The sequence below is a fragment of the Leucoraja erinacea genome, chromosome 3 (assembly GCF_028641065.1).
Source record: "Leucoraja erinacea ecotype New England chromosome 3, Leri_hhj_1, whole genome shotgun sequence".
NCBI lineage: Eukaryota > Metazoa > Chordata > Chondrichthyes > Rajiformes > Rajidae > Leucoraja > Leucoraja erinaceus.
The window spans coordinates 70,820,384-70,829,847 of NC_073379.1; the positions used below are offsets into that span (position 1 = coordinate 70,820,384).

Below are 9,464 nucleotides of genomic sequence, written 5' to 3' on the forward strand. Positions count from 1 at the left end.
AGTTTGGAGGGCTTTTATGTGAAGGGGGGTGAAGGGGTAAACTTTAATTCTTAGTCCCCTACCTGGTCGGAGAGGCGGGGAGCGGTCAATGCCTTACCGGGTCGCCGTGCAGTAAGCTCCGCAGCGCTGTGGCCGGTGGGGCTGCGGGCGGCGCCGGTTGTAGCTCCGACCTACGGCAACTCTACCCCTGGCTGCGAGGCGCTCCAAATCCAGCGCGGCCCGCGGCCGGACGCCCAAGCTCCGCGAATGTCGGGAGTCGGCGGCGTCGCAGCGCTGGGATACCAGCGGGGTGCGGGCAATGCCTTACCGGGTCGCCGTGCGGCAAGCTCCGGAGCGCTGTGGCCGCCGACACACAACATTGGCGGAGCGGCGCTGGATTTGGAGCCGCGCAGCCAGGGGTAGAGTTGCCGGGGTCGGAGCTCCAACCGGCGCCGCCCGCGGCCGGACGGAGCCCCCAGCTCCGCGGCTCCAAATCCAGCGATGCTCCGCGAATGTTGGAAGAAGGCGGCCACAGCGCTCCGGAGCTTGCCGCACGGCGACCCGGTAAGGCATTGCCCGCACCCCGCTGGTATCCCAGCGCTGCGACGCCGCCGACTCCCGACATTCTCGGAGCTGGGACGTCCGGCCGCGGGCCGTGCTGGATTTGGAGCGCCTCGCAACCAGGGGTAGAGTTGCCGGGGTCGGAGCTACAACCGGCGCCGCCCGCGGCCGGACGGAGCCCCCAGCTCCGCGAGGTTGGGAGTCGCCGACCAGGTAGGGGACTAAGAATTAAAGTTTCCCCCTTCACCCCTACACCACCACCACCACCACATAAAATCCCTCCAAACTAACTGACTAACATTTATGCAATGATTCTCCCGGTCTCCAGGGAGGAGGCAGCTGCTCCAGACTTTTCAAGCCGCCCGCGCTACCTACCTAATCTACGCTAAAAATCTTCCATTCTGAAATCCGAAAATGTCCGAAATCCGACAAGTGCCTGGTCCCAAGGCTTTCGGATAAAAGGTTGTGCACCTGTACTATAGTAATCCATTAAGATCAAATTAGAATAACCCCAGTAACAAGATAGACTATCATAAGTCTTAAGAAGTGCCCCAACCTGAAACATTGTCTGTCCATTCCCTTCACAGATGCTCCCTGTGACCCACTGAGTTTCTCTCATAATTCATCTTAGCATTTATTTCAAGAGGGCTAGAATACAAAAAACAGGGATGTAATGCAGACGCTATAAAGCCACATATGGGTTATTGTGAGCAATTTTGGGCACCATATCCGAGGAAGGATGTGCTGGTCCTGGAGGAGGTCATGAGGAGGTTTACAAGAATGATCCCCGGAATGAGCGTGTTAACGGTGAGCATTTGACGGCACTGGGCCTGTACCCGCTGGAATTTAGAAGAATGAATTGAAACTAACCGAATTGCGAGAGGCTTGGAAAGAGTGGATGTGGAGAGGATGTTTCCACTAGTGGGAGTCTAGGGCGAGAGCTCAAAGCCTCAGAATTAAAGGACGTTCCTTTAGGAAGGAGATGAGGATTTCTTTCGCCAGAGGGTGGTGAATCTGTAAGATTCGTTGCCAGACAGCCGTGGAGGCCATCAATGGATATTTTTATGGCAGAGATAGATTATCTAGGGTTATGGAGAGAAGGCAGGAGAATGGGGTTACGAGGGAGATAGATCAGAATAGACTTGATGGGCCGAATGGCCTAATACTACTCCTATCATTTATGACATGACCCAGCACTCTTGTGGCAATTACACAGGACTCTTTTGGAGAGGCTGCTTGTGGATCAGGGTAAGTGATGAGATATGGGGCTCAGGGCAGCAATTGGCCAACATGTGGCTGGGGACTGGCAATGGGTGACAGACCATCTGGAACCTACAGTCTCTTTCAACACCCCCTGTTAGATGTGATGAATGCTGTTCACCACTGAGGTTGTTACCTTAGCAAAATCTCCAGGCTGGGAAGAACGGTACAGCTACACAAAGGCAGTAGACAGTAGCTTCCTTCACTTCTAAGAGAAGGTGATGAGAGTGACTGTAGGATGCAGGTGGTTTGTCAGACAAGGCTGATGTTTGCTTGAGCATATGGGTGGAACTTCAGACAAGAGAACTAAAAGATTTGCAAATGAAAAAAGGGCAGCACACTGGTGCAACAGTAGAGTTGCTGCCTGACAACGCCAGAGACCCAGGTTCAATCCCGACTATGGCCGCTGTCTGTACAGAGTTTGTACGTTCTACCTGTGACCGCGCGGGTTTTCTCTGGGTGCTCCGGTTTCCACACACACTCCAAAGACGTACAGGTTTGTAGGTTAATTGGCTTAGGTAAGTTGTAAAATTGTCCCGGGTGTGTGTAGGTTAGTTTACGGGGCGATTGCTGGTCAGTGTGGACTCGGTGGGCTGAAGTGCCTGCTTCCACTGTCTCTCTAAAGTCCAGTCTAAATCAGTGGTCTGCAGGTAGCGTCTAGTGGAGTGCCAGTCTTTTGAGAAGGAAACTGGATGCGACTCTGGGCCCCGAACTTATCCAGTTTTTAAATGTTCTCCAAAATGGGCCGACAAGCCACTCAGTTCAAAACCAGTTAAAGATGGCAATAAATGCTTGCTTTACTAGTGACTCTCACATCCCCCGAATGAATATAAAGCACCTTTGCACTTCAGATACATGTGCACACACATTTAAATACCATCCCTTCAACACCAATACCAATTCCTGATGTAATGAAACTGATATTGCCAAGTTACACCAGATATTCGAGGAAAATACAAGACTGTTGACCCATAAGCAATTACCTCTATAAATTCATTTTCTATTTATCTGCAGTGCAATTCAATTTCTAAGCTATTCACAATTTTGTTAATACAGCTTCAAAATGTTGTCTTTTAAATAAACACATGTTTTTCCTATTTGGCTTTATGGTTTTGGGGGAAGTCAGTCAATTGTGAGTGGCCCAGGCAACATACAATAATGAATCAGTGCATCAAGCTTGACCTGCCATTATCCATAACCATGGTTAAGATTCCATGCTGAGCCATCAAATTCAAATGCTGGCAGAGATTAAAGAATTCATTTGTATTATATAGTGCTTTCCATACTGTACATTTGCCCCAAAGAATTTACAGCTAATTAAGTAATTTTGTGCTGTGACAATTACTGTCGCATGCCAGAAAACAGCGGAGGCAATGACCAGATAAAATATGGTCGTTGTTTTTTAAAAAGCTCCTTTTACAGATTGTGATCACTGCTTGCAAGATCAGTCAATCTCCGATTGCCCTTGATTAGATGCTGGTGAATCATCTTCTTGATCTGCTGCAGTTCTTCTCATGAAGGTGCTCACAGGATGCAATTAGGTACAGAGCTCCAGGACTATGACCAAGTGACAATGAAGGATTATGATTCAACATTCAGTAAAACTGACAGGGGTCCATTATTAGCCCATACACCACTCTGGCCACCCACTCTGCTGTATTCGCTAAACAATATCCTGGTAGCTATCACATCCGCCCATGAGATAATGGCAGGTGGATACAATTCACTTACTTTAACATTTTATTTCAGTGGTTTATTTACTATTGCAATGTATAGTCAGCCAAGCACAAGCCTCGGGTGTCTTAAACACATAACCTTCTGACTTGGAAATAAAGATTCTGTTACTTTTACAGCAATGCCAACTTTCTCAAAATGTTAGTTGTTGATCCCCCCCCCCCTTGCCAAAACCATACAAAGCTTTTCCAAATAAACTCTGAAATTTGGCTGACACAAAATTGCAAAATAAAAGCAATTTATCACTTCCATGCTCTATCTGCACTTAAAACGTGGATTCAAACAAACAGAAGAGAGGAAAAGAAGCTGCTGCAAATATAGTGCTCTGAATGCCTGTGGAAGACTTAGCAATATTCTTTCTGGAGGCAGCATTGCAGTCAGTGCACACGCATCAACACTGGCACTAAGAAGAATGTGCAATGGTAATAAACTTGATCATCTTTGGCAAGCTACATCTATACCTCAGTTTTCTCTACTTTGATTTAAACAGAACTCGTCCCTGTTGCCAATCCACCATAACCTCTGAAACACTATTCAATGTTTCTGTTATCTCATGTGTTACTTCTCCTTCAAGCCAATCTTCCCACATCTCCCGATTTTGCAACTAACAAGGAACAGCATAAATCACAGACTTATCCAATCACAGCCTCCATTCGCGGCACCTTACCTGTTCATTTTAACATCCTTATCTTTCATTACCATGCACATATTCCATCCAACTCTGTTTTCAGCACTTACACCATATTCCATAGCTTTCAGCCTAGCTCACATCCTGAAGACTTAACACAGGTGTTTCAGGGCACTGCATGGTCAGAGGTAGATGGGTTAGAGATGCGAAACTCCTGGATCGGACACATCTAGGTGTATGGGGAAAAAAGTGTTTTCCGTGTATTTGAGACATTATTAATCCTTAACCTAATATTAGTAAAACACCTCATTTGAAATTAACCGACTTGTTTGTTTTGAGAATTCCAAGGTTGTTTTTTTCTTGCTCATTACAAACCCTATCCAATCTAACAGCTAGCATTATCTTAGATTTGATTTTCAATGTGCTTGGCAATTGACCTTGGCTAATGATGGAAGACCATTAGAGTTATCCTTAACAGCCCTAGGATTGTGGGTGGAAAGGTGAATGGGAGAAGTTAAACATTCATCATCAGAAACTGGAAGAGGGCTGAATTGGTGACAGCAGCTTCTGGATATCTGTGTGAAGCGGCAGTTGTGTGACTCATTAATGCGAGTAGTTGGAACAGGGTGGGGCTTGAAAGTGGGGCTTGACTGGTTGGACTAATAATGAGCAATGGAAGGGTGAAGGCACTTTTTTACTCTGACTGCATGAAGATTCTCAGGGAAGTGGCGGGGATTGGGTGGCGAGTACCCGGCAAGTCAAGAATTATTGACTATTATTCAAGCAGTACCGGCAACACGGTGGCGCAGCGGTAGAGTTGCTGCCTCAAGCGCGTGAGACATGGGATCGATCCCGACTATGGGTGCTGTATGTACGGGGTTTGCACGTTCTCACCGTGACCGAATGGGTTTTCTCCAAGATCTTCGGTTTCCTCCCACACTCCAGACAGTAGATTACTTGGTTTGGTGTATGTGTAAATTGTTGGTACGGACTCAGTTTCCACGCTGTACCTCTACACTAAACTAATTCCCATCACTATTTCATCCAATTGAGAAATAGGACTGAGCAGAATCAGGCTTGGCCTTGTCAGTATGACCACAAATGTGAAGAATAATTATTTTAATGATGTACCACTGACTGATCTCTATGACATTATCTCAAAGAGGGCAGGAGTTTAACAAGGGGAAATCGTCAGTGCATCAATAACATTTCAAAAAGTGCAAGTAATAATTTGATATGAAATTTGAACGTTAACCTTAAATGTAATTTGATACGTTTATATGCAAACATATCAACAACAGTATCAACAACAGTATTTGTTAAGATGACTTAATCTGAATATCATCCAGTCAACAATTTAAGATTTTTAAACCAAAAACACCCGATTTTTAAATAATGTTTATGGTGTTCTTTCTATATTAAAATCTATATATTTTTGTATCAGATTACAACATATAAAATAAAGTTCAGAATCCTTCAGATCCAAAGTTATGCCCAGATGATGGACGTGGTCTGCAGGTGATGTGATCTGAATCTTTAAATAATCGCTCAACGATTTTGTTTACATGTATGTTTGGTCAATTCAGTGCTGCTGCCGTTTCTCCTCCGTGCATTACGTCCATCACACTGACATCATACTGTAAAATGTATTAATTTGCAGCGGGAGTACCACGAACTGGTTTCCAAGATCGCAGAGATTTTAACTTGCATAGGAAAATGTGCTAAATATTTGGACTTGATTGCTGAACACATTTACACCCATTACAATGGAAATGCAGTTCATGATACACTATTCCGAAAACAAAACTCGTATCCAACTGACTTAGTCTAACATTCCGTTACATTGCCAAACAAAATTCCACATTAAAATCTTTCCAGTACATGCATTTACTGATTGACTCGGTTTATATAAAACGTGCTTGTTGTTATGTATCGACAAAACCTTCAACGATCCGGTAAATCTGGATTTTTGAAAAAAGGTAATGGTGAAGCAGAAAGACAAAAGTGCAGCATAAACCTTCACCGTCTGATCAATCAAATATGCAAAGCAGAATTCTGTCCTCGCTAAAGTCGCCGGACGCTCACGGCATCAAAGAGGGAGAGAGAAATATGATAAATCACAACAGCACGGTGGCAGCCGCTCTGCAGAGCAGCGATGCCGCACAATGTCCACGGCACCACTAGAGAAGCAGCAGCAGCAGCAGCAGCAGCAGCAGCGACTGGGCTCGGCTCCTGTCGCCCGCACTCAAACAAAGGAGCTGCTGCAGCAGCGGCCGGCCCGCTTGGGCATTTCCCCCCTCTTTCCCTGATATTCCGTTACCTCACTTGGTGCCGCTCCAATGCTGCAAACCCCAACCGACTGTGTATAAGTTAAGGTTTAAAAAAATGCATGCATTTCCTTTACCTTTTTTTATATAGATTTGTTTTTGTGGAGCCGCGGTGCGTGTCCCGGGCGCACACAACGTCCACCTCACGGTCTCACACAAGCAACACACTGCTGCAGTAGCAACAGCAGCAGCAGCAGCAGCAGCGCCGGCGGTGAAACTCATTCACTCCCTCCCTTTCCTCTCTGCCAGATTGTGAGCTCGCACATGGAGTTCACGCCAATCTGCAGCCGGTAACATCGCGCAGTACCCACTTCCTGCCACAAAGTGTCTCTGGTAATGCTCTGTGTTGAGGAGGCGGCAGCAAAAAGAGCATTGCTTGCATGTCCATCACTGGCATTCTGCACACACACACACACACACCAGCCGCTGCATTGGAACAAGGCTCCGACTTATCCCATTCCTACGCACGCGCGCGAATTTAAAAAGCTCTCCCAGTTTCTTTTGTTCAGTTTTAAATCGTTTGCAATGGTCAATGGAACAGGGGCAGTCCCTTTCATTCTGCTACATACATCCGTTTCGGATTTGTTTATAAATTTCCAAAAATAAACTTTATTCAGAATAAATATATACACTGAAACTGTGCAAAACTCTGCATATATTCTCAGTGTCTACACATTCAATAGTGTCACACTCAGTAGTGTTCGCACCTATATATAAAGAAAGCACAAAAGTGTAGAAACATGGAACTGCAGATGTTGATTAATACACAAAGTGCTGAAGTAACTCAGCAGGTCAACATCGCTACAGTCTGAAAAAGGGTCCTGACCTAAAATGTCACCTATCCCTGATCTCCAGTGATGCTGCCTGACCCGCTGATCTGCACTTTGTACTTTTCTTTATAAACCAGCACCTGCAGTACCTCGTTTCAACATGTTATTACTTTTCAAGAAGTCATGCTGCAAAAATAATACCGCCATAGAAGCACATTTATCGTGTTGAAAAGGTCTAAAGCAAAATCTGTTCCAGTTGCAGAATATGCAAATCAGAGCAGGAGCTCAGATCTTATGTAAATTTTCCAATATGCTGCAATTTAATGTAAATGTTGACTAACAGTGAAGGATCCACAGCACCACTTTATGAGGATCTTCATTGTGGCATCTGTCTTCAAATTGTGTACAAGGCATGGGAGGAGGTACGGTCTAAACTGAGATTACTCATAGAAATTGTTGAAGATCAACCAAGATTAGAAAATCCCACTCAGTGACAGGGGAGGTTTGAGGACTTTAATAGCTTACTAGACCAAGTGGGACCCGTTGGCTCCCAGTCACACAGGAGGCCTGGTCCCTCAACGCAACCCTTTCCACCAATGCAATATTCCAACACTCACCCGTTCCCCGACGCAACCGTTCCCCCAATGCAATATTCCACCATAGCCCCCCAACTGCGCTGGGGCGGCTCATTTCCCCTTATCCCCCAGGACTCCCCCTCCTCTTCAGCCTCCCTGTTTTTGTTCTTAATGCACTGCTTAGAAAAGTGTAGAATGTGTTTATATCTATCATCTAAAAAATCTATCCAATTGATCCCAAATTTTATTTTTGTTCACTGGAGCTGTGCCTTTCTGACAGTTCAATTTGAAGTAATGTTCATGTCACATTTTTTTAAATAGCATTTAATAGCCTAAAAATGCTTTTGTGCAGAAAAAAATCATGAAACCAGCATTGCATAGGTATGCCACACCGTTTTGTATGCTTGCTCCTGCAGCAATATTCTGTCTTGTAGAAGGGCCAAAACATCTTGCTCAATAGAATGTGACAGACACACACACACACGCACACACACACGCACACAACAAGCTTGGCACACCAGTATTTGGGTAATTTCTCCCATTCTTCTCTGCAGATCCTCTCAAGCTCTGTCAGGTTTGATGGGGAGCGTCGATGCACAGCTATTTTCAGGTCCCTCCAGAGATGTTCGATCGGGTTCAAGTCCAGGCTCTGGCTAGGCCACTCAAGGACATTCACAAACTTGTCATGAAGCCACTCCTGCGTTGTCGTGGCTGTGTGCTTAGGGTCGTTTTCCTGTTGGCAGGTGAACCTCTGCCCCAGTCTGAGGTCCAGAACGTTCTGGAGCAGGTTTTCATCAAGGATCTCTCTGTACTTTGCGCCTTGCATCTTTCCCTCGATCCTGACTAGTCTCCCAGTTCCTGCCGCTGAAAAACATCCCCGCAGCATGATGGTGCATCACTGTAGGTGTGGTATTGGTGATGAGCGATGCCTGGGTTCCTCCAGACGTGACGCTTGGCATTCAGGCCAAAGAATTCAATCTTGGTTTCATCAGACCAGAGAATCTTGCTTCTCATGGTCTGAGAGTCCTCTAGGTGCCTTTTGGTAAACTCCAAGTGGGCTGTCATGTGCCTTTTACTGAGAAGTGGCTTCCGTCTGGCCACTCTACCATAAAGGCCTGATTGGTGGAGTGCTGCAGATATAGCTGTCCTCTGTAAGGTTCTCCCATCCCCACAGAGGAACTCTGGAGCTCTGTCAGAGTGACCATCGGGTTCTTGGTCACCTCCCTGATCAAGGCCCTTCTCCCCCAATTACTCAGTTTGGCCGGGTGGCCAGCTCTATGAAGATTGGTTCCAAAGATTTCCATTTAAGGATGACGGAGGCCACTGTACTCTTCGGGACCTGCAATGCTGCAGAAATTGTTTTATACCCTTCCCCAGATCTGTGTCTCGCCACAATCCTGTCTCCGAGGTCTACGGACAATTTTGAGTGTGTTTACTTATGTAAATGTGATATTTCAGTTATTTATTTATTAATTACTTCACAAAAATTTCTAAACACCTGTTTTCGCTTCTTCGTTCTGGGGTATTGTGTGTAGATTGATGATAAAAAAATGAGTTGAATCGATTTTAAAATAAGGCTGTAATGTAACACAATGTGGAAAAAGTGAAGGGGTCTGAATACTTTCTGAAT

General features: G+C 45.6%; 1 protein-coding gene across 7 annotated transcripts in view; it reads right to left on the reverse strand.

The window, feature by feature from the left end:
- The window catches only part of LOC129695699 (spindlin-Z), a 77,349-nt gene extending 69,449 nt beyond the window's left edge, over positions 1 to 7,900 (reverse strand). For 4 of the 7 annotated variants that reach the window (XM_055632893.1, XM_055632890.1, XM_055632888.1 and 1 more), the window contains exon 1: positions 6,567 to 7,900. The gene's annotated coding sequence lies outside the window, so the exon portion shown is untranslated. Of the gene's footprint in view, positions 1 to 6,482 lie in introns of all 7 variants that reach the window. The other 3 variants (XM_055632892.1, XM_055632891.1, XM_055632889.1) reach the window with 1 other exon arrangement.
- Between the last annotated feature and the right edge of the window lie 1,564 nt (positions 7,901 to 9,464).